Here is a 27762-nt window from a genome sequence, read left to right on the forward strand (position 1 = left end):
ACAGGGGAAACACAAATTATGCAGTCAAGTTTCCCACATTTGGGGAAATCACAGGGGCAGCACACCCAGAGTGCAATGGGTGATCCTTGCCCTGGGAGAAGCAGCTTCATGATCATAGTATCTCACCTGGCAGGTAAGTAGGAGTTGGGCTAGAGCTGGAGAGGGTCGCTGCTCGGGCACCCCCCTGTCAAGTGAAGGAGATCCAACTGAGGCAGCACAAGGGAACTCTCGAAAGAAGAACAAGGCTAGAGGAAGATCTGAGACAAAGAAATCTGACTTTTACCAGAGCTGACCAGAGGAAAGCACAAACACAGTCCCCCACTACCACAAATAATGCAGTCGAGTTTCCCACATTTGTGGAAATCACAGGGGTCAGCATACCCAGAATGCAATGAATGAACCTCACCCTGGGAGAACAGTCTTCATGACCATGGTATCTCCTATGCAAAATAAGTATGATTTGGGATAGGGCTGGGGAGGGCCGCTGCTCAGGCACATCTCTGTCAAGTAAAGGAGATTCAACTGAGGCAGCACAAGGGAACTCTCATCTGGGGACAACAACTGCAGGGAGAACACATATTTTCAGATGAACATGGGAGGGCAGAAGGCTACCTAATACTGAAGCACCCCCAAACAACAAACAAAATGCAACAACTAGTGCAAGCATTCCTGGGGGAAGGCCTGCAGCAGATGGATTTGCATATGGTGATGTCATCCAAGCAGTGGGTCAAAGTTGGCTTCAACCCTCGTCTGCATATGAAAAGAGAAAAGGGGCGTGCAGGGCATGGCAGCCTTTTGCGGCGCTTGGATGACCCCTAGTTCGCATTAAACACCTCCACCCTCCTTCGGTGTGGGGCTCATGTTGGCTATGCCCCAGCCCCTGAAGCATTCAAGCTGATTTCTTGCAGCAGCTGGGCACTGTAACAGCTCCAGAGCTGCTCTGTAAGGCAAATAAAAGTGTGTGGGACCTGCAGCACTACCTGTAGTTCGCATTGTGCGTTGGAAGGCACAAAGTAAGCAGACGGGAGAAGTCAGGATAGTGCGCAAGGGCATAGAAGGGAGCGGCTCAAGAAAAGAGAAGTGGAAACAGACAGCAAACTAGGCTGGAGAGAGACCTGAGACAAAGAGATCTGAATTATATGAGAGCTGACCAGGGGAAACACAAATTATGCAGTCAAGTTTCCCACATTTGGGGAAATCGCAGGAGCAGCACACCCAGAGTGCAATGGGTGATCCTTGCCCTGGGAGAAGCAACTTCATGATCATAGTATCTCACCTGGCAGGTAAGTAGGAGTTGGGCTAGAGCTGGGGAGGGTCGCTGCTCGGGCACCCCCCTGTCAAGTGAAGGAGATCCAACTGAGGCAGCACAAGGGAACTCTCGAAAGAAGAATAAGGCTAGAGGAAGATCTGAGACAAAGAAATCTGACTTTTACCAGAGCTGACCAGAGGAAAGCACAAACACAGTCCCTCACTACCACAAATAATGCAGTCCAGTTTCCCACATTTGGGGAAATCACAGGGGTCAGCATACCCAGAATGCAATGAATGAACCTCACCCTGGGAGAACAATCTTCATGACCATGGTATCTCCTATGCAAAATAAGTATGATTTGGGATAGAGCTGGGGAGGGCCGCTGCTCAGGCACATCTCTGTCAAGTAAAGGAGATTCAACTGAGGCAGCACAAGGGAACTCTCATCTGGGGACAACAACTGCAGGGAGAACACATATTTTCAGATGAACATGGGAGGGCAGAAGGCTGCCTAATACTGAAGCACCCCCAAACAACAAACCAAATGCAACAACTAGTGCAAGCATTCCTGGGGGAAGGCCAGCAGCAGATGGATTTGCATATGGTGATGTCATCCAAGCAGTGGGTCAAAGTTGGCTTCAACCCTCATCTGCATATGAATAGAGAAGAGGGGCGTGCAGGGCATGGCGGCCTTTTGCGGCGCTTGGATGACCCCTAGTTCGCATTAAACACCTCCACCCTCCTTCGGTGTGGGGCTCATGTTGGCTATGCCCCAGCCCCTGAAGCATTCAAGCCGATTTCTTGCAGCAGCTGGGCACTGTAACAGCTCCAGAGCTGCTCTGTAAGGCAAGTAAAAGGGTGTGGGCCCTGCAGCACTACCTGTAGTTCGCATTGTGCGTTGGAAGGCACAAAGTAAGCAGACGGGAGGAGAAGTCAGGATAGTGCACAACGGTATAGAAGGGAGGGGCTCAAGAAAAAAGAAGTGGAAACAGACAGCAAACTAGGCTGGAGAGAGACCTGAGACAAAGAGATCTGAATTATATGAGAGCCGACCAGGGGTAACACAAATTACGCAGTCAAGCTTCACACATTTGGGGAAATCGCAGGATCAGCACACCCAGAGTGCAATGGGTGATCCTTGCCCTGGGAGAAGCACCTACATGATCATGGTATCTCACCTGGCAGGTAAGTAGGAGTTGGGCTAGAGCTGGGGAGGGTCGCTGCTCGGGCACCCCCCTGTCAAGTGAAGGAGATCCAACTGAGGCAGCACAAGGAAACTCTCGAAAGAAGAACAAGGCTAGAGGAAGATCTGAGACAAAGAAATCTGACTTTTACCAGAGCTGACCAGAGGAAAGAACAAACACAGTCCCCCACTACCACAAATAATGCAGTAGAGTTTCCCACATTTGTGGAAATCACAGGGGTCAGCATACCCAGAATGCAATGAATGAACCTCACCCTGGGAGAACAATCTTCATGACCATGGTATCTCATATGCAAAATAAGTATGATTTGGGATAGGGCTGGGGAGGGCCGCTGCTCAGGCACATCTCTGTCAAGTAAAGGAGATTCAACTGAGGCAGCACAAGAGAACTCTCATCTGGGGACAACAACTGCAGGGAGAACACATATTTTCAGATGAACATGGGAGGGCAGAAGGCTACCTAATACTGAAGCACTCCCAAACAACAAACAAAATGCAACAACTAGTGCAAGCATTCCTGGGGGAAGGCCTGCAGCAGATGGATTTGCATATGGTGATGTCATCCAAGCAGTGGGTCAAAGTTGGCTTCAACCCTCGTCTGCATATGAAAAGAGAAAAGGGGCGTGCAGGGCATGGCAGCCTTTTGCGGCGCTTGGATGACCCCTAGTTCGCATTAAACACCTCCACCCTCCTTCGGTGTGGGGCTCATGTTGGCTATGCCCCAGCCCCTGAAGCATTCAAGCTGATTTCTTGCAGCAGCTGGGCACTGTAACAGCTCCAGAGCTGCTCTGTAAGGCAAATAAAAGTGTGTGGGACCTGCAGCACTACCTGTAGTTCGCATTGTGCGTTGGAAGGCACAAAGTAAGCAGACGGGAGAAGTCAGGATAGTGCGCAAGGGCATAGAAGGGAGCGGCTCAAGAAAAGAGAAGTGGAAACAGACAGCAAACTAGGCTGGAGAGAGACCTGAGACAAAGAGATCTGAATTATATTAGAGCTGACTAGGGGAAACACAAATTATGCAGTCAAGTTTCCCACATTTGGGGAAATCGCAGGAGCAGCACACCCAGAGTGCAATGGGTGATCCTTGCCCTGGGAGAAGCAACTTCATGATCATAGTATCTCACCTGGCAGGTAAGTAGGAGTTGGGCTAGAGCTGGGGAGGGTCGCTGCTCGGGCACCCCCCTGTCAAGTGAAGGAGATCCAACTGAGGCAGCACAAGGGAACTCTCGAAAGAAGAACAAGGCTAGAGGAAGATCTGAGACAAAGAAATCTGACTTTTACCAGAGCTGACCAGAGGAAAGCACAAACACAGTCCCCCACTACCACAAATAATGCAGTCGAGTTTCCAACATTTGGGGAAATCACAGGGGTCAGCATACCCAGAATGCAATGAATAAACCTCACCCTGGGAGAACAATCTTCATGACCATGGTATCTCCTATGCAAAATAAGTATGATTTGGGATAGAGCTGGGGAGTGCCGCTGCTCAGGCACATCTCTGTCAAGTAAATGCGATTCAACTGAGGCAGCACAAGGGAACTCTCATCTGGGGACAACAACTCCAGGGAGAACACAAATTTTCAGATGAACATGGGAGGGCAGAAGGCTGCCTAATACTGAAGCACCCCCAAACAACAAACCAAATGCAACAACTAGTGCAAGCATTCCTGGGGGAAGGCCTGCAGCAGATGGATTTGCATATGGTGATGTCATCCAAGCAGTGAGTCAAAGTTGGCTTCAACCCTCGTCTGCATATGAAAAGAGAAAAGGGGCGTGCAGGGCATGGCGGCCTTTTGCGGCGCTTGGATGACCCCTAGTTCGCCTTAAACGCCTCCACCCTCCTTCGGTGTGGGGCTCATGTTGGCTATGCCCCAGCCCCTGAAGCATTCAAGCTGATTTCTTGCAGCAGCTGGGCACTGTAACAGCTCCAGAGCTGCTCTGTAAGGCAAGTAAAAGGGTGTGGGCCCTGCAGCACTACCTGTAGTTCGCATTGTGCGTTGGAAGGCACAAATTAAGCAGACGGGAGAAGTCAGGATAGTGCGCAAGGGCATAGAAGGGAGCGGCTCAAGAAAAGAGAAGTAGAAACAGACAGCAAACTAGGCTGGAGAGAGACCTGAGACAAAGAGATCTGAATTATACGAGAGCCGACCAGGGGAAACACAAATTATGCAGTCAAGTTTGCCACATTTGGAAAAATCTCAGGAGCAGCACACCCAGAGTGCAATGAGTGAGCCTTGCCCTGGGAGAAGCACCTTCATGATCATAGTATATCACCTGGCAGGTAAGTAGGAGTTGGGCTAGAGCTGGGGAGGGTCGCTGCTCGGGCACCCCCCTGTCAAGTGAAGGAGATCCAACTGAGGCAGCACAAGGAATCTCTCGAAAGAAGAACAAGGCTAGAGGAAGATCTGAGACAAATAAATCTGACTTTTACCAGAGCTGACCAGAGGAAAGAACAAACACAGTCCCCCACTACCACAAATAATGCAGTCGAGTTTCCCACATTTGGGGAAATCATACGGGTCAGCATACCCAGAATGCAATGAATGAACCCCACCCTGGGAGAACAATCTTCATGACCATGGTATCTCCTATGCAAAATAAGTATGATTTGGGATAGGGCTGGGGAGGGCCGCTGCTCAGGCACATCTCTGTCAAGTAAAGGAGATTCAACTGAGGCAGTACAAGGGAACTCTCATCTGGGGACAACAACTGCAGGGAGAACACATATTTTCAGATGAACATGGGAGGGCAGAAGGCTACCTAATACTGAAGCACCCCCAAACAACAAACCAAATGCAACAACTAGTGCAAGCATTCCTGGGGGAAGGCCTGCAGCAGATGGATTTGCATATGGTGATGTCATCCAAGCAGTGGGTCAAAGTTGGCTTCAACCCTCGTCTGCATATGAAAAGAGAAAAGGGGCGTGCAGGGCATGGCAGCATTTTTCGGCGCTTGGATGACCCCTAGTTCGCATTAAACACCTCCACCCTCCTTCGGTGTGGGGCTTATGTTGGCTATGTCCCAGCCCCGAAGCATTCAAGCTGATTTCTTGCAGCAGCTGGGCACTGTAACAGCTCCAGAGCTGCTCTGTAAGGCAAGTAAAAGGGTGTGGGCCCTGCAGCACTACCTGTCGTTTGCATTGTTCATTGTAAGGCACTAAGTAAGCAGACGGGAGGAGAAGTCAGGATAGTGCACAAGGGTATAGAAGGGAGGGGCTCAAGAAAAAAGAAGTGGAAACAGACAGCAAACTAGGCTGGAGAGAGACCTGAGACAAAGAGATCTGAATTATATGAGAGCTGACCAGGGGAAACACAAATTATGCAGTCAAGTTTCCCACATTTGGGGAAATTGCAGGAGCAGCACACCCAGAGTGCAATGGGTGAAACTTGCCCTGGAAGAAGCACCTTCATGATCATAGTATCTCACCTCGCAGGTAAGTAGGATTTGGGATAGAGCTGGGGAGGGTCGCTGCTCGGGCACCCCCCTGTCAAGTGAAGGAGATCCAACTGAGGCAGCACAAGGAAACTCTCGATAGAAGAACAAGGCTAGAGGAAGATCTGAGACAAATAAATCTGACTTTTACCAGAGGAAAGAACAAACACAGTCCCCCACTACCACAAATAATGCAGTCGAGTTTCCCACATTTGGGGAAATCATAGGGGTCAGCATACCCAGAATGCAATGAATGAACCTCACCCTGGGAAAACAATCTTCATGACCATGGTATCTCCTATGCAAAATAAGTATGATTTGGGATAGGGCTGGGGAGGGCCGCTGCTCAGGCACATCTCTGTCAAGTAAAGGAGATTCAACTGAGGCAGCACAAGGGAACTCTCATCTGGGGACAACAACTGCAGGGAGAACACATATTTTCAGATGAACATGGTAGGGCAGAAGGCTGCCTAATACTGAAGCACCCCCAAACAACAAACCAAATGCAACAACTAGTGCAAGCATTCATGGGGGAAGGCCTGCAGCAGATGGATTTGCATATGGTGATGTCATCGAAGCAGTGGGTCAAAGTTGGCTTCAACCCTTGTCTGCATATGAAAAGAGAAAAGGGGCGTGCAGGGCATGGCGGCCTTTTGCGGCGCTTGGATGACCCCTAGTTCGCATTAAACACCTCCACCCTCCTTCGGTGTGGGGCTATGCCCCAGCCCCTGAAGCATTCAAGCTGATTTCTTGCAGCAGCTGGGCACTGTAACAGCTCCAGGGCTGCTCTGTAAGGCAAGTAAAAGGGTGTGGGCCCTGCAGCACTACCTGTAGTTTGCATTGTGCGTTGGAAGGCACAAAGTAAGCAGACGAGAGAAGTCAGGATAGTGCGCAAGGGCATAGAAGGGAGCAACTCAAGAAAAGAGAAGTGGAAACAGACAGCAAACTAGGCTGGAGAGAGACCTGAGACAAAGAGATCTGAATTATACGAGAGCCGACCAGGGGAAACACAAATTATGCTGTCAAGTGTCCAACATTTGGGGAAACCGCATGAGCAGCACACCCAGAGTGCAATGGGTGAGCCTTGCCCTGGGAGAAGCACCTTCATGATCATAGTATCTCACCTGGCAGGTAAGTAGGAGTTGGGCTAGAGCTGGGGAGGGTCGCTGCTCGGGCACCCCCCTGTCAAGTGAAGGAGATCCAACTGAGGCAGCACATGGAAACTCTCGAAAGAAGAACAAGGCTAGAGGAAGATCTGAGACAAATAAATCTGACTTTTACCAGAGCTGACCAGAGGAAAGCACAAACACAGTCCCCCACTACCACAAATAATGCAGTCGAGTTCCCACATTTGGGGAAATCACAGGGGTCAGCATACCCAGAATGCAATGAATGAACCTCACCCTGGGAGAACAATCTTCATGACCATGGTATCTCCTATGCAAAATAAGTATGATTTGGGATAGGGCTGGGAAGGGCCGCTGCTCAGGCACATCTCTGTCAAGAATTTATAAGGTCTATACATATATATAACCAAATGTCAATATATATATATATAGAACCCAGCGCTCCTATCAAAACTTATCTATTTCACCAATTTGTTGCTTATTTAATCTTTATACATCTATTAATTTTCACCATATATTATAAAATGCTGCTCCCATAGGTAGTACTGTTTTACCAATAATAAACCAAATTTTAAAGATAATCACACTTGTTATCAAGGGAGCGCAAAAAATAAAATATACAAGCTCTTTATTTTTAAAAAATATATATAGACAGAAGAAACCCACATTCAATAAAATACAATGGAGTCAACATATATAGGCACCACTATCCATATCTAAATGTAATCAGGATCTATTTCATATTGCCCTTGATGAAAACGGAATGTTTATTAAAGTGTCCAAAAAATCCTCCTGGATACAGCTGTTGTTATTTAATCGTTACTTTCCAATTGTAATTGATACATTAAATTCCTTCTTGTGGATGAACAGCAACAGTTGTAACCAACGCCTCTTATTTACTGCAGTTAAAGTTCATATGTAACTCACGTGAGTAATGAAAGAAAACAGGGGGAGAGCGCTGTGATGGTTGGTGAAACACAGCGGTATGCTACGACCCCCGTTAACCGTGGCTGGATCTTATTGGCACTCGCGGTCGGGATATTTCTCCCTGCCGTGGGGTAGAGACCTCCTTTTGCTCGGTCTCAAATTGCTTTTTCCCCTTCACCGCTGCCTTTACATCAGACGTCTGCCGTGATGTAGCTCGTTCATGAACGGGCTTATATCTCAGCAATCAGAGTGTCCGGTAATCACCTTTCTTACGCGTTTCTCCGCTGTTATCCAAGAGCGATTTCGTCAGAGGATACATCAGCAGCCTAGCAGGCTCTTTTTAAAATGCACCGGACCAATAGCATTACTAATTAGTTGATTGGATACATACATGTACTAATTGGATGCATACATGTAATGACTCACATATGGAACAACTTTCTAATTGCAATTGCACATATAAAGGCATTTCATAATATAAAAATAAGCAACATGGTGATTAAAAATAATAATAAAATAAGCAACAAGGTGGTTTAAAAAATAACAGAAAATATATAATCTATATACAGATTAACCTATAATCTTTCAATCAATACCTCATATCTATAATCACATATACATAATTCAGAGACTCAGCACTAAGGATCCCCATTTACTTATATAAAACCTTTTAGGGTAACATAAATCCATGTCACTACTAAAGCAGTTCTTGTGGCGCAGGGGAAACATCACCTGCACTCTATGCAGCTAGTCCCATGTTCGAATCCAACTCGCTCAGCTTAACATCCATATTATTTATTTACTTTTAATGGGATCATTCGATCAATTCATTTTTACCTTTAATTTTTGTTAATATTATTTCTATATTTCATTATTTTAACCCCTGGAATAATTACATTGCTGTTTAAACAACAAAAAGAATTGAAGAAAAAATAAATATTAAACAGACAATTTAAGGATTCGAAAATTTAAAGATTTAAAGATTTTAAAATTTAAAACAGGGAGGGGGGGAGGGAGGGGGGCCTTTTGGGAGAATGAGGGAAAAAAAATAAAAATAGAAAAAAAAATATATATATATAGAACCAAGAGAAAGTCTAAAAAGAGGATGGAGGAAGAAATCTGATGTTCATCATTACTAGTGGATTTTACTAAAGAACTTTAAAGGAACACACACAACAGGATTATACAGTTTCATCCTAAGAGGAAAGCTGTTTCCAAAATAGCTACTTCTAATAATTTTGTTTATTTATTAAACATACAATAAATGGATATTCAATAAATAATATATTAGGTAAATCAATAGATAAAATCTTCAGAGACTGCCAATGTTGTTCAGTTCGATGCTCTCATTCAGACCATCAGGTGTAAGGGTACCCAATGAAAAAATCCAAAATGCCGCCCTTGTCAAGTAAAGGAGATTCAACTGAGGCAGCACAAGGGAACTCTCATCTGGGGACAACAACTGCAGGGAGAACACATATTTTCAGATGAACATGGGAGGGCAGAAGGCTGCCTAATACTGAAGCACCCCCAAACAACAAACCAAATGCAACAACTAGTACAAGCATTCCTGGGGGAAGGCCTGCAGCAGATGGATTTGCATATGGTGATGTCATCCAGGCAGTGGGTCAAAGTTGGCTTCAACCCTCGTCTGCATATGAAAAGAGAAAAGGGGCGTGCAGGGCATGGCAGCCTTTTGCGGCGCTTGGATGACCCCTAGTTCGCATTAAACACCTCCACCCTACTTCGGTGTGGGGCTCATGTTGGCTATGCCCCAGCCCCTGAAGCATTCAAGCTGATTACTTGCAGCTGGGCACTGTAATAGCTCCAGAGCTGCTCAGTAAGGCAACTAAAAGGGTGTGGGCCCTGCAGCACTACCTGTAGTTCGCATTGTGCGTTGGAAGGCACAAAGTAAGCAGACGGGAGAAGTCAAGATAGTGCGCAAGGGCATAGAAGGGAGTGGCTCAAGAAAAGAGAAGTGTAAACAGACAGCAAACTAGGCTGGAGAGAGACATGAGACAAAGAGATCTGAATTATACGAGAGCCGACCAGGGGAAACACAAATTATGCAGTCAAGTTTCCCACATTTGGGGAAATCGCAGGAGCAGCACACCCAGAGTGCAATGGGTGAGCCTTGCCCTGGGAGAAGCACCTTCATGATCATAGTATCTCACCTAGCAGGTAAGTAGGAATTGGGCTAGAGCTGGGGAGGGTCGCTGCTCGGGCACCCCCCTGTCAAGTGAAGGAGATCCAACTGAGGCAGCACAAGGGAACTCTCAAAAGAAGAACAAGGCTAGAGGAAGATCTGAGACAAAGAAATCAGACTTTTACCAGAGCTGACCAGAGGAAAGCACAAACACAGTCCCCCACTACCACAAATAATGCTGTCAAGTTTACCACATTTGGGGAAATAACAGGGGTCAGCATACCCAGAATGCAATGAATGAACCTCACCCTGGGAGAACAATCTTCATGACCATGGTATCTCCTATGCAAAATAAGTATGATTTGGGATAGGGCTGGAGAGGGCCGCTGCTCAGGCACATCTTTGTCAAGTAAAGGAGATTCAACTGAGGCAGCACAAGGGAACTCTCATCTGGGGACAACAACTGCAGGAGGTACACATATTTTCAGATGAACATGGTAGGGCAGAACGCTGACTAATATGGAAGCACCCCCAAACAACATACCAAATGCAACAACTAGTACAAGCATTCCTGGGGAAGGCCTGCAGCAGATGGATTTGCATATGGTGATGTCATCCAAGCAGTGGGTCAAAGTTGGCTTCAACCCTCGTCTGCATATGAAAAGAGAAAATTGACATGCAGGGCATGGCGGCCTTTTGCGGTGCTTGGATGACCCCTAGTTCGCATTAAACACCTCCACCCTCCTTCGGTGTGGGGCTCATGATGGCTATGCCCCAGCCCCTGAAGCATTCAAGCTGATTTCTTGCAGCAGCTGGGCACTGTAACAGCTCCAGAGCTGCTCTGTAAGGCAAGAAAAAGGGTGTGGGCCCTGCAGCACTACCTGTAGTTTGCATTGTGCGTTGGAAGGCACAAAGTAAGCAGACGGGAGAAGTCATGATAGTGCGCAAGGGCATAGAAGGGAGCAACTCAAGAAAAGAGAAGTGGAAACAGACTGCAAACTAGGCTGGAGAGAGACCTGAGACAAAGAGATCTGAATTATACGAGAGCCGACCAGGTGAAACACAAATTATGCAGTCAAGTGTCCAACATTTGGGAAACCGCAGGAGTAGCACACCCAGAGTGCAATGGGTGAGCCTTGCCTGGGAGAAGCACCTTCATGATCATAGTATCTCACCTGGCAGGTAAGTAGGAGCTGGGCTAGAGCTGGGGAGGGTCGCTGCTCGGGCACCCCCCTGTCAAGTGAAGGAGATCCAACTGAGGCAGCACAAGGGAACTCTCGAAAGAAGAACAAGGCTAGAGGAAGATCTGAGACAAAGAAATCTGACTTTTACCAGAGCTGACCAGAGGAAAGCACAAACACAGTCCCTCACTACCACAAATAATGCTGTCCAGTTTCCCACATTTGGGGAAATCACAGGGGTCAGCATACCCAGAATGCAATGAATGGACCTCACCCTGGAAGAATAATCTTCATGACCATGGTATCTCCTATGCAAAATAAGTATGATTTGGGATAGAGCTGGGGAGGGCCGCTGCTCAGGCACATCTCTGTCAAGTAAAGGCGATTCAACTGAGGCAGCACAAGGGAACTCTCATCTGGGGACAACAACTGCAGGGAGAACACATATTTTCAGATGAACATGGGAGGGCAGAAGGCTGCCTAATACTGAAGCACCCCCAAACAACAAACCAAATGCAACAACTAGTGCAAGCATTCCTGGGGAAGGCCTGCAGCAGATGGATTTGCATATGGTGATGTCATCCAAGCAGTGGGTCAAAGTTGGCTTCAACCCTCGTCTGCATATGAAAAGAAAAAAGGGATGTGCAGGGCATGGCGGCCTTTTGCGGCGCTTGGATGACCCCTAATTCGCATTAAACATCTCCACCCTCCTTCGGTGTGGGGCTCATGTTGGCTATGCCCCAGCCCCTGAAGCATTCAAGCTGATTTCTTGCAGCAGCTGGGCACTGTAACAGCTCCAGAGCTGCTCTGTAAAGCATGTAAAAGGGTGTGGGCCCTGCAGCACTACCTGTAGTTTGCATTGTGCGTTGGAAGGCACAAAGTAAGCAGACAGGAGAGGTCAGAATAGTGTGCAAGGGCATAGAAGGGAGCGGCTCAAGAAAAGAGAAGTGGAAACAGACAGCAAACTAGGCTGGAGAGAGACCTGAGACAAAGAGATCTGAATTATACGAGAGCCGACCAGGGGAAACACAAATTATGCAGTCAAGTTTCCCACATTTGGGGAAATCACAGGGGCAGCACACCCAGAGTGCAATGGGTGAGCCTTGCCCTGGGAGAAGCACCTACATGATCATAGTATCTCACCTGGCAGGTAAGTAGGAGTTGGGCTAGAGCTGGGGAGGGTCGCTGCTCGGGCACCCCCCTGTCAAGTGAAGGAGATCCAACTGAGGCAGCACAAGGGAACTCTCGAAAGAAGAACAAGGCTAGAGGAAGATCTGAGACAAAGAAATCTGACTTTTACCAGAGCTGACCAGAGGAAAGCACAAACACAGTCCCCCACTACCACAAATAATACAGTCAAGTTTCCCACATTTGGGGAAATCACAGGGGTCAGCATACCCAGAATGCAATTAATGAACCTCACCCTGGGAGAACAATCTTCATGACCATGGTATCTCCTATGCAAAATAAGTATGATTTGGGATAGGGCTGGGGAGGGCCGCTGCTCAGGCACATCTCTGTCAAGTAAAGAAGATTCAACTGAGGCAGCACAAGGGAACTCTCATCTGGGGACAACAACTGCAGGGAGAACACATATTTTCAGATGAACATGGGAGGGCAGAAGGCTGCCTAATACTGAAGCACCCCCAAACAACAAACCAAATGCAACAACTAGTGCAAGCATTCCTGGGGAAGGCCTGCAGCAGATGGATTTGCATATGGTGATGTCATCCAAGCAGTGGGTCAAAGTTGGCTTCAACCCTCGTCTGCATATGAAAAGAAAAAAGGGATGTGCAGGGCATGGCGGCCTTTTGCGGCGCTTGGATGACCCCTAATTCGCATTAAACATCTCCACCCTCCTTCGGTGTGGGGCTCATGTTGGCTATGCCCCAGCCCCTGAAGCATTCAAGCTGATTTCTTGCAGCAGCTGGGCACTGTAACAGCTCCAGAGCTGCTCTGTAAAGCATGTAAAAGGGTGTGGGCCCTGCAGCACTACCTGTAGTTTGCATTGTGCGTTGGAAGGCACAAAGTAAGCAGACAGGAGAGGTCAGAATAGTGTGCAAGGGCATAGAAGGGAGCGGCTCAAGAAAAGAGAAGTGGAAACAGACAGCAAACTAGGCTGGAGAGAGACCTGAGACAAAGAGATCTGAATTATACGAGAGCCGACCAGGGGAAACACAAATTATGCAGTCAAGTTTCCCACATTTGGGGAAATCACAGGGGCAGCACACCCAGAGTGCAATGGGTGAGCCTTGCCCTGGGAGAAGCACCTACATGATCATAGTATCTCACCTGGCAGGTAAGTAGGAGTTGGGCTAGAGCTGGGGAGGGTCGCTGCTCGGGCACCCCCCTGTCAAGTGAAGGAGATCCAACTGAGGCAGCACAAGGGAACTCTCGAAAGAAGAACAAGGCTAGAGGAAGATCTGAGACAAAGAAATCTGACTTTTACCAGAGCTGACCAGAGGAAAGCACAAACACAGTCCCCCACTACCACAAATAATACAGTCAAGTTTCCCACATTTGGGGAAATCACAGGGGTCAGCATACCCAGAATGCAATGAATGAACCTCACCCTGGGAGAACAATCTTCATGACCGTGGTATCTCCTATGCAAAATAAGTATGATTTGGGATAGGGCTGGGGAGGGCCGCTGCTCAGGCACATCTCTGTCAAGTAAAGAAGATTCAACTGAGGCAGCACAAGGGAACTCTCATCTGGGGACAACAACTGCAGGGAGAACACATATTTTCAGATGAACATGGGAGGGCAGAAGGATGCCTAATACTGAAGCACCCCCAAACAACAAACCAAATGCAACAACTAGTGCAAGCATTCCTGGGGGAAGGCCTGCAGCAGATGGATTTGCATATGGTGATGTCATCCAAGCAGTGGGTCAAAGTTGGCTTCAACCCTCGTCTGCATATGAAAAGAGAAAAGGGGCATGCAGGGCATGGCGGCCTTTTGTGGCGCTTGGATGACCCCTAGTTCGCATTAAACACCTCCACCCTCCTTCGGTGTGGGGCTCATGTTGGCTATGCCCCAGCCCTTGAAGCATTCAAGCTGATTTCTTGCAGTAGCTGGGCACTGTAACAGCTCCAGAGCTGCTCTGTAAGGCAAGTAAAAGGGTGTGGGCCCTGCAGCACTACCTGTAGTTCGCATTGTGCGTTGCAAGGCACAAAGTAAGCAGATGGGAGAAGTCAGGATAGTGCGCAAGGGCATAGAAGGGAGCGGCTCAAGAAAAGAGAAGTGGAAACAGACAGCAAACTAGGCTGGAAAGAGACCTGAGACGAAGAGATCTGAATTATACGAGAGCCGACCAGGGGAAACACAAATTATGCAGTCAAATGTCCCACATTTGGGGAAATCGCAGGAGCAGCACACCCAGAGTGCAATGGGTGAGCCTTGCCCTGGGAGAAGCACCTTCATGATCATAGTATCTCACCTGGCAGGTAAGTAGGAGTTGGGCTAGAGCTGGGGAGGATCGCTGCTCAAGCACCCCCCTGTCAAGTGAAGGAGATCCAACTGAGGCAGCACAAGGGAACTCTCAAAAGAAGAATAAGACTAGAGGAAGAAATGAGACAAAGAAATCTGACTTTTACCAGAGCTGACCAGAGGAAAGCACAAACACAGTCCCCCACTACTACAAATCATGCAGTCAAGTTTCCCACATTTGGGGAAATCACAGGGGTCAGCATACCCAGAATGCAATGAATGAACCTCACCCTGGGAGAACAATCTTAATGACCATGGAATCTCCTATGCAAGATAAGTATGATTTGGGATAGGGCTGGAGAGGGCCGCTGCTCAGGCACATCTCTGTCAAGTAAAGGAGATTCAACTGAGGCAGCACAAGGGAACTCTCATCTGGGGACAACAACTGCAGGGAGAACACATATTTTCAGATGAACATGGGAGGGCAGAAGGCTGCCTAATACTGAAGCACCCCCAAACAACAAACCAAATGCAACAACTAGTGCAAGCATTCCTGGGGGAAGGCCTGCAGCAGATTGATTTGCATATGGTAATGCCATCCAAGCAGTGGGTCAAAGTTGGCTTTAACCCTCGTCTGCATATGAAAAGAGAAAAGGGGCGTGCAGGGCATGGCGGCCTTTTGCGGCGCTTGGATGACCCCTAGTTCGCATTAAACACCTCCACCCTCCTTCGGTGTGGGGCTCATGTTGGCTATGCCCCAGCCCCTGAAGCATTCAAGCTGATTTCTTGCAGCAGCTGGGCACTGTAACAGCTCCAGAGCTGCTCTGTAAGGCAAGAAAAAGGGTGTGGGCCCTGCAGCACTACCTGCAGTTTGCATTGTGCATTGGAAGGCACAAAGTAAGCAGACGGGAGAAGTCAGGATAGTGCGCAAGGGCATAGAAGGGAGCGGCTCAAGAAAAGAGAAGTGGAAACAGACAGCAAACTAGGCTGAAGAGCTCTTCTGTCTATATTTTGCAAACCTGCTCTTGTCCTCTCCAGCTGCTCCATGTAGATTTGACGTCTGGAAAGGTGCATAACCCACTGACAAGCAAACACACTCCTGCATGAGTTTTCTCTCTCACTAGCTGGATGATACACAATCATTTGCATGTGCTCCACCTCCGACACACCACCCACCCAACCACCCAGTGACCAGAGCCACCCACAAGCCAACTGGCTACGTGATTTAATTTGCACAGTGTAGTCATCCAGGCAGCATGCCCTTCTCAATGGAAGGATCTCTGGTTCCATGGAATCTTCCACATTGGAATGCTGCGGAACAAAAAGGATTTAAATATTCAGCTTGCTAGCATTCAATGTACCTGCGGCTTGGCTCTAGCACATGGGTCTTCATCCTGTGGCCCTCCAGCTGCTGTGAAACTACACATCCCAGCATGCCCTGCCACAATTTTGCTATTAAGGTATGCTAAAACTGAGGCAGGGCATGCTGGCATGTGTAGTTCCACAGCAGCTGGAGGGTCGCAGGTTGAAGACCCATGTTCTAGCATGCCTGTTCTATGATGCATGTACCGTGATGTCACAATCAGCTTGGAATGGGGTGTCTAGCAGGCATTTGCTGACAGCCACTTGAGGGAGACACACATCAGGAGATGCAGCATATCGGAGGTCTTCGATGCCTTTCCAGCAAATGCACACCACCTGCTGCTGGTCTGGACACAAAACAATACCCACAATCGAAGTCCCAAAATGCCCAACTACTGGATTCATGTAAGTAGTGAATTTAGGAATGAATTTAGAAGTAGGAAATTAAGTTAGTTCACAAGTACATTCAAATTCAGATCTAAAGTCTAGGTAGGCCTCACGTCCTGGCAGCCCCCAGCACTTAAAAATGCCTTGATTAGAGGTAGAGAATTAAATGTAGATAAAAAGTAGACACAAAATAAGACTCCACAGAGCAGTTATCAGGTGTCTTTATCAATTGTTGCATTTAAAAAATCAAGCAATTAGGGAACACAATGTTGCAACAATGTAACCCTATTTGCAAAATAGTACTAAATAAGTTTGTCGATGTAAGACATTTGCAAAGGCGCATCCAAAACACGCTGGAAAATGCAACTGAATCTGTTTTTGGAGGCTAGAATAGGAAATGTGCATCGGTCCTACAAGTACTGAAAGCTCTTCTACCATCTCCCTTTTCTGAAAAGCCATTTAATATATGGTTCCCAGATAGGGGACATATCAGATATTGCCTTTCAAAAGCAGCAAATATCATACCACTTCTATTGCCATCAAAGATAAAAATTGATTGTTTTCAGATATTGGATTGAAAAAGCAGTCTTTATTGACATAAAGAAGCAAAAAAACATACATAAACATTACACACATAAGTACTGTGTTGCAGCACAGATAAAACACAATACAAATGCTGTCGGTATAGTACAGTTCAAGAACTACAGCACAGGCCAGCCTACACTATAAATCATGAACTGCACTATACATTTAAACAATACAATAATACAACAGTTAATAAGGCTATGGGTGTGGAATGTAAGAGGGTGAGGGAATCACAAGCCCGAAGCTTTATTGAAAGACAGACACATATAAAGGGAGGATTAATAAATACAAAGATATCCTTTACTATAGAATGTAGTCCAATCCGGTCTTTCAACTCTTCCACAACTTAAAAACGGATAGTGTTCCCAAGCCTTGTATCCTGGAATATCTTCAGTCTCTCGCCAATGAAGAAAACAATCCCTCCAGCAGACTCTTCAACCACGATACAAGATCGCAGCCAAAAGGGCGAGAAGCAACTACACTTGCGTTTAACCAAAATAGCGAAAACTTAGTGGAGGAAAGTGCAGTGCACCAAAACATAAGCTGACACAATCATGGAGAATGCGCCAGCATATATGCTCTTCTATCTATATTTTGCAAACCTGCTCTTGTCCCCTCCAGCTGCTCCATGTAGATTTGACGTCTGGCAAGGTGCATAACCCACTGACAAGCAGGCACACTCCTGCATGAGTTTTCACTCTCACTAGCTGGATGATACACATTCATTTGCATGTGCTCCACCTCCGACACACCGCCCACCCAACCACCCAGTCACCAGAGCCACCCACAAGCCAACTGGCTCCGTGATTTTATTTGCACAGTGCAGTCATCCAGGCAGCATGTCCTTCTCAATGGAATAATCTCTGGTTCCATGGAATCTTCCGCATTGGAATGCTGCGGAACAAAAAGGATTTAAACATTCAGCTTGCTAGCATTCAATGTACCTGCGGCTTGGCTCTAGCACATGGGTCTTCATCCTGTGGCCCTCCAGCTGCTGTGAAACTACACATCCCAGCATGTCCTGCCACAGTTTTGCTATTAAGGTATGCTAAAACTGAGGCAGGGCATGCTGGGATGTGTAGTTCCACAGCAGCTGGAGGGTCGCAGGTTGAAGACCCATGTTCTAGCATGCCTGTTCTATGATGTATGTTCCGTGATGTCACAATCAGCTTGGAATGGGGTATCTAGCAGGCATTTGCTGACAGCCACTTGAGGGAGACACACATCAGGAGATGCAGCATATCGGAGGTCTTCGATGCCTTTCCAGCAAATGCACACCACCTGCTGCTGGTCTGGACACAAAACAATGCCCACAATCGAAGTCCCAAAATGCCCAACTACAGGATTCATGTAAGTAGTGAATTTAGGAATGAATTTAGAAGTAGGAAATTCAGTTAGTTCACAAGTACATTCAAATTCAGATCTAAAGTCTAGGTAGGCCTCACGTCCTGGCAGCCCCCAGCATTTAAAAATGCCTTGATTAGAGGTAGGGAATTAAATGTAGATAAGAAGTAGACGCAAAATAAGACTCCACAGAGCAGTTATCAGGTGTCTTTATCAATTGTTGCATTTAAAAAATCAAGCAATTAGGGAACACAATGTTGCAACAATGTAACCCTATTTGCAAAATAGTACTAAATAAGTTTGTCGGTGTAAGACATTTGCAAAGGCGCATCCAAAACACGCTGGAAAATGCAACTGAATCTGTTTTTGGAGGCTAGAATAGGAAATGTGCATCGGTCCTACAAGTACTGAAAGCTCTTCTACCATCTTCCTTTTCTGAAAAGCTATTTAATATATGGTTCCCAGATAGGGGACATATCAGATATTGCCTTTCAAAAGCAGCAAATATCATACCACTTCTATTGCCATCAAAGATAAACATTGATTGTTTTCAGATATTGGATTGAAAAAGCAGTCTTTATTGACATAAAGAAGCAAAAAAACATACATAAACATTACACACATAAGTACTGTGTTGCAGCACAGCCAAAACACAATACAAATGCTGTCGGTATAGTACAGTTCAAGAACTACAGCACAGGCCAGCCTACACTATAAATCATGAACTGCACTATACATTTAAACTATACAATAATACAACAGTTAATAAGTCTATGTGTGTGGAGTGTAAGAGTGTGAGGGAATCACAAGACCGAAGCTTTATTGTAACACAGACACATATAAGGGGAGGGGCAATAAATAGAAAGGTATCCTTTACTATAGAATGTAGTCCAATCCGACCTCTATGCTCTTGCACAACTGAAAAACGGATAGTGTTCCCAAGCCTTCCATCCTGGAATATCTTTGGTCTTTCGCCAATGAAGAAAACAATCCCTCCCTCCAGCAGACCCTTCAACCACGATACAAGATCACAGCCAAAAGGCTGAGAAGCAACTACACTTGAGCTTAACAAAAATGGCTAAAACTTAGTGGAGGAAAGTGCAGTGCACCAAAACATAAGCTGACACAATCATGGAGAATGTGCCAGCATATATGCTCTTCTATCTGTATTTTGCAAACCTGCTCTTTTCCCCTCCAGCTGCTCTATGTAGATTTTACGTCTGGCAAGGTGCATAACCCACTGACAAGCAGGCACACTCCTGCATGAGTTTTCTCTCTCACTAGCTGGATGATACACAATCATTTGCATGTGCTTCACCTCCGACACACCACCCACCCAACCACCCAGTCACCAGAGCCACCCACAAACCAACTGGCTCCGTGATTTAATTTGCACAGTGTAGTCATCCAGGCAGCATGTCCTTCTCAATGGAAGGATCTCTGGTTCCATGGAATCTTCCACATTGGAATGCTGCGGAACAAAAAGGATTTAAATATTCAGCTTGCTAGCATTCAATGTACCTGCGGCTTGGCTCTAGCACATGGGTCTTCATCCTGTGGCCCTCCAGCTGCTGTGAAACTACACATCCCAGCATGCCCTGCCACAGTTTTGCTATTAAGGTATGCTAAAACTGAGGCAGGGCATGCTGGGATGTGTAGTTCCACAGCAGCTGGAGGGTCGCAGGTTGAAGACCCATGTTCTAGCATGCCTGTTCTATGATGCATGCACCGTAATGTCACAATCAGCTTGGAATGGGGTGTCTAGCAGGCATTTGCTGACAGACACTTGAGGGAGACACACATCAGGAGATGCAGCATATCGGAGGTCTTCGATGCCTTTCCAGCAAATGCACACCACCTGCTGCTGGTCTGGACACAAAACAATGCCCACAATCGAAGTCCCAAAATGCCCAACTACAGGATTCATGTAAGTAGTGAATTTAGGAATGAATTTAGAAGTAGGAAATTAAGTTAGTTCACAAGTACATTCAAATTCAGATCTAAAGTCTAGGTAGGCCTCACGTCCTGGCAGCCCCCAGCATTTAAAAATGCCTTGATTAGAGGTAGAGAATTAAATGTAGATAAGAAGTAGACACAAAATAAGACTCCACAGAGCAGTTATCAGGTGTCTTTATCAATTGTTGCATTTAAAAAATCAAGCAATTAGGGAACACAATGTTGCAACAATGTAACCCTATTTGCAAAATAGTACTAAATAAGTTTGTCGATGTAAGACATTTGCAAAGGCGCATCCAAAACACGCTGGAAAATGCAACTGAATCTGTTTTTGGAGGCTAGAATAGGAAATGTGCATCGGTCCTACAAGTACTGAAAGCTCTTCTCCCATCTCCCTTTTCTGAAAAGCCATTTAATATATGGTTCCCAGATAGGGGACATATCAGATATTGCCTTTCAAAAGCAGCAAATATCATACCACTTCTATTGCCATCAAAGATAAACATTGATTGTTTTCAGATATTGGATTGAAAAAGCAGTCTTTATTGACATAAAGAAGCAAAAAAACATACATAAACATTACACACATAAGTACCGTGTTGCAGCACAGCCAAAACACAATACAAATGCTGTCGGTATAGTACAGTTCAAGAACTACAGCACAGGCCAGCCTACACTATAAATCATGAACTGCACTATACATTTAAACAATACAATAATACAACAGTTAATAAGGCTATGGGTGTGGAGTGTAAGAGGGTGAGGGAATCACAAGCCCGAAGCTTTATTGAAAGACAGACACATATAAAGGGAGGATTAATAAATACAAAGACTTTACTATAGAATGTAGTCCAATCCGGTCTTTCAACTCTTCCACAACTGAAAAACGGATAGTGTTCCCAAGCCTTCCATCCTGGAATATCTTCAGTCTCTCGCCAATGAAGAAAACAATCCCTCCAGCAGACTCTTCAACCACGATACAAGATCACAGCCAAAAGGGCGAGAAGCAACTACACTTGCGTTTAACCAAAATGGCTAAAACTTAGTGAAGGAAAGTGCAGTGCACCAAAACATAAGCTGACACAATCATGGAGAATGCGCCAGCATATATGCTCTTCTATCTATATTTTGCAAACCTGCTCTTGACCCCTCCAGCTGCTCCATGTAGATTTGACGCCTTGCAAGGTGCATAACCCACTGACAAGCAGGCACACTCCTGCATGAGTTTTCACTCTCACTAGCTGGATGATACACATTCATTTGCATGTGCTCCACCTCCGACACACCGCCCACCCAACCACCCAGTCACCAGAGCCACCCACAAGCCAACTGGCTCCGTGATTTAATTTGCACAGTGCAGTCATCCAGGCAGCATGTCCTTCTCAATGGAATAATCTCTGGTTCCATGGAATCTTCCGCATTGGAATGCTGCGGAACACAAAGGATTTAAACATTCAGCTTGTCAATGTACCTGCGGCTTGGCTCTAGCACATGGGTCTTCATCCTGTGGCCCTCCAGCTGCTGTGAAACTACACATCCCAGCATGCCCTGCCACAGTTTTGCTATTAAGGTATGCTAAAACTGAGGCAGGGCATGCTGGGATGTGTAGTTCCACAGCAGCTGGAGGGTCGCAGGTTGAAGACCCATGTTCTAGCATGCCTGTTCTATGATGCATGTACCGTGATGTCACAATCAGCTTGGAATGGGGTATCTAGCAGGCATTTGCTGACAGCCACTTGAGGGAGACACACATCAGGAGATGCAGCATATCGGAGGTCTTCGATGCCTTTCCAGCAAATGCACACCACCTGCTGCTGGTCTGGACACAAAACAATGCCCACAATCGAAGTCCCAAAATGCCCAACTACAGGATTCATGTAAGTAGTGAATTTAGGAATGAATTTAGAAGTAGGAAATTAAGTTAGTTCACAAGTACATTCAAATTCAGATCTAAAGTCTAGGTAGGCCTCACGTCCTGGCAGCCCCCAGCATTTAAAAATGCCTTGATTAGAGGTAGAGAATTAAATGTAGATAAGAAGTAGACACAAAATAAGACTCCACAGAGCAGTTATCAGGTGTCTTTATCAATTGTTGCATTTAAAAAATCAAGCAATTAGGGAACACAATGTTGCAACAATGTAACCCTATTTGCAAAATAGTACTAAATAAGTTTGTCGATGTAAGACATTTGCAAAGGCGCATCCAAAACACGCTGGAAAATGCAACTGAATCTGTTTTTGGAGGCTAGAATAGGAAATGTGCATCGGTCCTACAAGTACTGAAAGCTCTTCTCCCATCTCCCTTTTCTGAAAAGCCATTTAATATATGGTTTCCAGATAGGGGACATATCAGATATTGCCTTTCAAAAGCAGCAAATATCATACCACTTCTATTGCCATCAAAGATAAACATTGATTGTTTTCAGATATTGGATTGAAAAAGCAGTCTTTATTGACATAAAGAAGCAAAAAAACATACATAAACATTACACACATAAGTACCGTGTTGCAGCACAGCCAAAACACAATACAAATGCTGTCGGTATAGTACAGTTCAAGAACTACAGCACAGGCCAGCCTACACTATAAATCATGAACTGCACTATACATTTAAACAATACAATAATACAACAGTTAATAAGGCTATGGGTGTGGAGTGTAAGAGGGTGAGGGAATCACAAGCCCGAAGCTTTATTGAAAGACAGACACATATAAAGGGAGGATTAATAAATACAAAGACTTTACTATAGAATGTAGTCCAATCCGGTCTTTCAACTCTTCCACAACTGAAAAACGGATAGTGTTCCCAAGCCTTCCATCCTGGAATATCTTCAGTCTCTCGCCAATGAAGAAAACAATCCCTCCAGCAGACTCTTCAACCACGATACAAGATCACAGCCAAAAGGGCGAGAAGCAACTACACTTGCGTTTAACCAAAATGGCTAAAACTTAGTGAAGGAAAGTGCAGTGCACCAAAACATAAGCTGACACAATCATGAAGAATGCGCCAGCATATATGCTCTTCTATCTATATTTTGCAAACCTGCTCTTGTCCCCTCCAGCTGCTCCATGTAGATTTGACGCCTGGCAAGGTGCATAACCCACTGACAAGCAGGCACACTCCTGCATGAGTTTTCACTCTCACTAGCTGGATGATACACATTCATTTGCATGTGCTCCACCTCCGACACACCGCCCACCCAACCACCCAGTCACCAGAGCCACCCACAAGCCAACTGGCTCCGTGATTTAATTTGCACAGTGCAGTCATCCAGGCAGCATGTCCTTCTCAATGGAATAATCTCTGGTTCCATGGAATCTTCCGCATTGGAATGCTGCGGAAGAAAAAGGATTTAAACATTCAGCTTGCTAGCATTCAATGTACCTGCGGCTTGGCTCTAGCACATGGGTCTTCATCCTGTGGCCCTCCAGCTGCTGTGAAACTACACATCCCAGCATGCCCTGCCACAGTTTTGCTATTAAGGTATGCTAAAACTGAGGCTGGGCATGCTGGGATATGTAGTTCCACAGCAGCTGGAGGGTCGCAGGTTGAAGACCCATATTCTAGCATGCCTGTTCTATGATGCATGTTCCGTGATGTCACAATCAGCTTGGAATGGGGTGTCTAGCATGCATTTGCTGACAGCCACTTGAGGGAGACACACATCAGGAGATGCAGCATATCGGAGGTCTTCGATGCCTTTCCAGCAAATGCACACCACCAGCTGCTGGTCTGGACACAAAACAATGCCCACAATTGAAGGCTCAAAATGCCCAACTACAGGATTAATGTAAGTAGTGAATTTAGGAATGAATTTAGAAGTAGGAAATTAAGTTAGTTCACAAGTACATTCAAATTCAGATCTAAAGTCTAGGTAGGCCTCACGTCCTGGCAGCCCCCAGCATTTAAAAATGCCTTGATTAGAGGTAGGGAATTAAATGTAGATAAGAAGTAGACACAAAATAAGACTCCACAGAGCAATTATCAGGTGTCTTTATCAATTGTTGCATTTAAAAAATCAAGCAATTAGGGAACACAATGTTGCGACAATGTAACCCTATTTGCAAAATAGTACTAAATAAGTTTGTCGATGTAAGACATTTGCAAAGGCGCAAACAAAACACGCTGGAAAATGCAACTGAATCTGTTTTTGGAGGTTAGAATAGATGCAGGATCAAGTAGCTCAATGGGTAGGGTGTTTGATTAGAATTCAACAGGTTATAGGTTTGAATCCTGGGTATGATAGTTTGAGGTGTTATTTAATAAAGTATGTTTATACAGGTTGAGTATCCCATATCCAAATATTCCGAAATACGGAATATTCCGAAATACGGACTTTTTTGAGTGAGAGTGAGATAGTGAAACCTTTGTTTTTTGATGGCTCAATGTACACAAACTTTGTTTAATACACAAAGTTATTAATAATATTGTATTAAATGACCTTCAGGCTGTGTATATAAGGTGTATATGAAACATAAATGAATTGTGTGAATGTAGACACACTTTGTTTAATGCACAAAGTTATAAAAAATATTGGCTAAAATTACCTTCATGCTGTGTGTATGAGGTGTATATGTAACATAAATGCATTCTGTGCTTAGATTTAGGTCCCATCACCATGATATCTCATTATGGTATGCAATTATTCCAAAATACGGAAAAATCCCATATCCAAAATACCTCTGGTCCCAAGCATTTTGGATAAGGGATACTCAACCTGTATATTAGTCACACATGGCTTACTTGTACAAATGGCATGTCACCAGTTAGTGCTGACTGCTGATATGCCATTTGCACAAACACGCCATGTGTGACTGTATATGCATTTAAGGAGGGCACCCCGGCAATACCACAAACCATTGAGTGTCAAGTATACTAGATATATCTTCATATCTCATGTGCTTTCTCTGAGACCAATCTTGTTATGCCCCTTCCCCACAAGGCATGCGCCTTTTGTCCATATTGCACAAATGGGGTGGGTGGGGGCATATAATTCTCTGTCACAGGGCACCAAAAAGTCTAGTTATGGCTCTGGTATGCATTATGTAATCTGGCAGACCATATCTCCAACACTGGCTGGTTGGAATAGAAATCCGGTTATCTATGTGAGCAAATGACCATCAACGATTTACTCTCAAACACTAGAAAATGGACAAAAATGGTCCCCTAAACAAATTGGTTAAATTTTGGGTTTAACCAATTTGTGTAATGACCATTTTTGACCACTTTTCTAGTGTTTGGGAGCAAATGGTTAATTGAGATTTGCTCCTATACATTACCAGATTTTCATTCCATCCATCCAGACTGGATAGATAGCCTGACAGATAATTGTGTAGTGTACGCCCAGGATAACTGTCAGTTGTGCTTTCTTTTATGACGGCACATAAATGGGTGGGCAGATCCAGAGCAAGCACTGCCCACTCATGCATAGTTGTCAACTGATGTGAAGTTCCAGGGGGCAATCTCAGTTATAAAGAAAAGTATCTGGAAATTGTCCCTAGTTTAAAAAATAAAAAAAAATTGATCAACTCCATTTATTTAGTATGATATCCCAGGTGATAGGATGCCGGCAGTCAGAACAACATACTTTATTAAATAACACATCTCAAACTACCATACCCAGGATTCAAACCTATAACCTGTTGAATTCTAATCAAACACCCTACCAATTGAACTATTTGATCCTGCATAAAAATTGTGAACATTATATGAAGCTATTGGTACTTTGAAAAAAAAAAGTATCAGCATTACAACGCAGCAGATCCATGCAGTTTGCAGCCACACACTACATGTATCTGCTCAGCCACAATGCTGACTATTTCTTCACAAAGTACAAGGTGAGCTCCAAACAGAATTCTCTAGCTTAGAATTATGCCAAACCTAGAAGTCGGGCCCCCCACCCTGGGATCCCCCAGAGGGTGGCCTGCACCGTCATGCGGCAGGCTTGTCCGTTTTGGAAGCAGGCTGATAGGCAGCCCAGGCTTGCTTCAGTCTGGGCTTGGCAGGTCTGGAAGCATGAGCTTGCTTTGGGTATGCCTGACCTTGGGTACGCTTTACCTTGAGGATGAAAGGGCCAAGGGAAAGTACTTTTAGCCTTCTGCGTGGTAGGAGTCATACGAGGTAGGCAAGCTGTTTTAGCAGTAGCCAGATCAGCTACAATCTTATTGAGGTCTTCTCCAAAGAGAGTGTCTCCCTTGAAAGGAAGCACCTCCAGGGTTTTCTTGGAATCCATATCCACCGACCAGGATCTCAACCAGCTGTATAAAGTATTACCTTGGAACTGGCTCTCCACTCCCCATTATCTGGTTATCATGGCTTCCTCCGCCAGTGTCCAGACTCGCTTGCTGAAGCTCGGCCACTTCTTCCTAGCAGCAGGCTCCTGGATCACTGGGCAGCAGAGGTGCTTGGGAGCCGGAAGGGGGTGGAGCAATCAGGCAGGCAGTTGCAGTGCTGCCCAGCTATCTGTGGTGTGAGAAGAAGCAGGGGCACCCCACCGCTGGCAGTGCTGCAGCTAGTGGTGGTGGCAGCGGCGAGGCTGCTGGGCTGGGTCTTGAAAAAGGTGGAAAGAAGGGTGTTACGGCATGGAATGTACAAACTGCGAGACCCTGCTGGTAGCGCCTTTGTCTATTTAGTAGGAAGGGCACGTAACAGCCGGAGGGCAATGGAGGAAGCCCCTTTAGGGCTGGAGCCCGGCGGCAACTGACTCCGTTGTCTCTGGCAGTTCCGCCCCTGGACTAGAGGAATGGTCAAGAACATGGCAACATTTAATGCCAAAAAATGCAAAATCATACACGTCTCAAAAATACAAAGGCTAACTATAATATTAAGGGCATTATAATGGCAAGAGGAAAGCTATCTAAGTATTACTATTTCAGGTGAGCAATGTAACAAAGCAATAGGAAAGGCAAGTCAGATGCTTGTTTGCATAGGTTAAAGAACCAGTAGCAGAAAAAAGTAATACAGGTTGAGTATCCCATATCCAAATATTCCGAAATACGGAATATTCCGAAATACGGACTTTTTTGAGTGAGACTGAGATAGTGAAACCTTATTGTATTAAATGAACTTCAGACTGTGTGTATAAGGTGTATATGACACATAAATGAATTCTGTGAATGTACACACACTTTGTTTAATGCACAAAGTTATAAAAAATATTGTCTAAAATGACCTTCAGGCTGTGTGTATATGGTATATATGAAACATAAATGCATTCTGTGCTTAGATTTAGGTCCCATCACCATAATATCTCGTTATGGTATGCAATTATTTCAAAATACAGAAAAATCCGATATCCAAAATTCCTCTGGTCCCAAGCATTTTGGATAAGGGATACTCAACCTGTAATGCCACTGTATAGGTCCTTGGTACAGCCACATTTAGAATCCTGTGTTCAGTTCCAGAAGCCATATCTCAAGCGCCTTGAGT

At 45.6% G+C, this 27762-nt stretch overlaps 20 non-coding genes and 4 pseudogenes across 20 annotated transcripts; all 24 read right to left on the bottom strand.

The window, feature by feature from the left end:
* Positions 1-5: 5 nt before the first annotated feature.
* Positions 6-141, bottom strand: LOC135018672 (U1 spliceosomal RNA; annotated as a pseudogene).
* Positions 142-293: 152 nt separating this feature from the next.
* Positions 294-457, bottom strand: LOC135018705 (U1 spliceosomal RNA). Its single transcript, XR_010216347.1, has one exon. It is a non-coding gene; the product is annotated as a U1 spliceosomal RNA (small nuclear RNA).
* A 692-nt stretch (positions 458-1149) lies between these two features.
* LOC135018662 (U1 spliceosomal RNA) lies at positions 1150-1291 on the bottom strand (annotated as a pseudogene).
* Positions 1292-1443: 152 nt separating this feature from the next.
* On the bottom strand, positions 1444-1607 carry LOC135018707 (U1 spliceosomal RNA). Its single transcript, XR_010216349.1, has one exon. It is a non-coding gene; the product is annotated as a U1 spliceosomal RNA (small nuclear RNA).
* Positions 1608-2281: 674 nt separating this feature from the next.
* LOC135018679 (U1 spliceosomal RNA) lies at positions 2282-2444 on the bottom strand. Its single transcript, XR_010216324.1, has one exon. It is a non-coding gene; the product is annotated as a U1 spliceosomal RNA (small nuclear RNA).
* Positions 2445-2596: 152 nt separating this feature from the next.
* On the bottom strand, positions 2597-2760 carry LOC135018640 (U1 spliceosomal RNA). The gene has a single exon (XR_010216297.1). It is a non-coding gene; the product is annotated as a U1 spliceosomal RNA (small nuclear RNA).
* A 699-nt stretch (positions 2761-3459) lies between these two features.
* LOC135018664 (U1 spliceosomal RNA) lies at positions 3460-3594 on the bottom strand (annotated as a pseudogene).
* A 152-nt stretch (positions 3595-3746) lies between these two features.
* Positions 3747-3910, bottom strand: LOC135018690 (U1 spliceosomal RNA). Its single transcript, XR_010216332.1, has one exon. It is a non-coding gene; the product is annotated as a U1 spliceosomal RNA (small nuclear RNA).
* Positions 3911-4581: 671 nt separating this feature from the next.
* LOC135018685 (U1 spliceosomal RNA) lies at positions 4582-4744 on the bottom strand. The gene has a single exon (XR_010216327.1). It is a non-coding gene; the product is annotated as a U1 spliceosomal RNA (small nuclear RNA).
* Positions 4745-4896: 152 nt separating this feature from the next.
* Positions 4897-5060, bottom strand: LOC135018722 (U1 spliceosomal RNA). The gene has a single exon (XR_010216364.1). It is a non-coding gene; the product is annotated as a U1 spliceosomal RNA (small nuclear RNA).
* A 694-nt stretch (positions 5061-5754) lies between these two features.
* Positions 5755-5896, bottom strand: LOC135018684 (U1 spliceosomal RNA; annotated as a pseudogene).
* Positions 5897-6038: 142 nt separating this feature from the next.
* On the bottom strand, positions 6039-6202 carry LOC135018699 (U1 spliceosomal RNA). The gene has a single exon (XR_010216341.1). It is a non-coding gene; the product is annotated as a U1 spliceosomal RNA (small nuclear RNA).
* Positions 6203-6863: 661 nt separating this feature from the next.
* Positions 6864-7026, bottom strand: LOC135018688 (U1 spliceosomal RNA). Its single transcript, XR_010216330.1, has one exon. It is a non-coding gene; the product is annotated as a U1 spliceosomal RNA (small nuclear RNA).
* A 152-nt stretch (positions 7027-7178) lies between these two features.
* On the bottom strand, positions 7179-7341 carry LOC135018695 (U1 spliceosomal RNA). The gene has a single exon (XR_010216337.1). It is a non-coding gene; the product is annotated as a U1 spliceosomal RNA (small nuclear RNA).
* Positions 7342-9967: 2626 nt separating this feature from the next.
* Positions 9968-10130, bottom strand: LOC135018650 (U1 spliceosomal RNA). The gene has a single exon (XR_010216305.1). It is a non-coding gene; the product is annotated as a U1 spliceosomal RNA (small nuclear RNA).
* Positions 10131-10282: 152 nt separating this feature from the next.
* LOC135018718 (U1 spliceosomal RNA) lies at positions 10283-10446 on the bottom strand. The gene has a single exon (XR_010216360.1). It is a non-coding gene; the product is annotated as a U1 spliceosomal RNA (small nuclear RNA).
* Positions 10447-11116: 670 nt separating this feature from the next.
* Positions 11117-11277, bottom strand: LOC135018675 (U1 spliceosomal RNA). The gene has a single exon (XR_010216322.1). It is a non-coding gene; the product is annotated as a U1 spliceosomal RNA (small nuclear RNA).
* A 152-nt stretch (positions 11278-11429) lies between these two features.
* LOC135018642 (U1 spliceosomal RNA) lies at positions 11430-11593 on the bottom strand. The gene has a single exon (XR_010216299.1). It is a non-coding gene; the product is annotated as a U1 spliceosomal RNA (small nuclear RNA).
* A 670-nt stretch (positions 11594-12263) lies between these two features.
* On the bottom strand, positions 12264-12426 carry LOC135018653 (U1 spliceosomal RNA). Its single transcript, XR_010216308.1, has one exon. It is a non-coding gene; the product is annotated as a U1 spliceosomal RNA (small nuclear RNA).
* A 152-nt stretch (positions 12427-12578) lies between these two features.
* On the bottom strand, positions 12579-12742 carry LOC135018724 (U1 spliceosomal RNA). Its single transcript, XR_010216366.1, has one exon. It is a non-coding gene; the product is annotated as a U1 spliceosomal RNA (small nuclear RNA).
* A 670-nt stretch (positions 12743-13412) lies between these two features.
* LOC135018654 (U1 spliceosomal RNA) lies at positions 13413-13575 on the bottom strand. The gene has a single exon (XR_010216309.1). It is a non-coding gene; the product is annotated as a U1 spliceosomal RNA (small nuclear RNA).
* A 152-nt stretch (positions 13576-13727) lies between these two features.
* On the bottom strand, positions 13728-13891 carry LOC135018703 (U1 spliceosomal RNA). The gene has a single exon (XR_010216345.1). It is a non-coding gene; the product is annotated as a U1 spliceosomal RNA (small nuclear RNA).
* Positions 13892-14562: 671 nt separating this feature from the next.
* Positions 14563-14725, bottom strand: LOC135018651 (U1 spliceosomal RNA). The gene has a single exon (XR_010216306.1). It is a non-coding gene; the product is annotated as a U1 spliceosomal RNA (small nuclear RNA).
* A 152-nt stretch (positions 14726-14877) lies between these two features.
* LOC135018713 (U1 spliceosomal RNA) lies at positions 14878-15041 on the bottom strand. Its single transcript, XR_010216355.1, has one exon. It is a non-coding gene; the product is annotated as a U1 spliceosomal RNA (small nuclear RNA).
* Positions 15042-27762: the final 12721 nt, after the last annotated feature.

This window comes from Pseudophryne corroboree, unplaced genomic scaffold, assembly GCF_028390025.1.
Source record: "Pseudophryne corroboree isolate aPseCor3 unplaced genomic scaffold, aPseCor3.hap2 scaffold_326, whole genome shotgun sequence".
Taxonomy (NCBI): Eukaryota; Metazoa; Chordata; class Amphibia; order Anura; family Myobatrachidae; genus Pseudophryne; species Pseudophryne corroboree.